This window comes from Meleagris gallopavo, chromosome 25 (genome assembly GCF_000146605.3).
Source record: "Meleagris gallopavo isolate NT-WF06-2002-E0010 breed Aviagen turkey brand Nicholas breeding stock chromosome 25, Turkey_5.1, whole genome shotgun sequence".
NCBI lineage: Eukaryota > Metazoa > Chordata > Aves > Galliformes > Phasianidae > Meleagris > Meleagris gallopavo.
The window spans coordinates 2,875,746-2,875,977 of NC_015035.2; positions in this window are offsets into that span (position 1 = coordinate 2,875,746).

The window sequence follows — 232 nt, forward strand, 5'->3', positions numbered from 1 at the left end:
TGCGGCGTGGAGGGCAGCGCGCTGCGGGCTGAGCGCTATGGAACCGTAGAGGAGTCATAGGACCGTAGAATCATGGAGTCCTGGAATCACAGAACCATAGAATCACAGAATCATAGAATCACAGAATCATAGAATCGTAGAGTCATAGAATCACAGAATCATAGAATCACAAGGTTGGAAATGACCTGCGAGATCATCGAGTCCAACCGCCCTCCCACCACCATTGCTACCA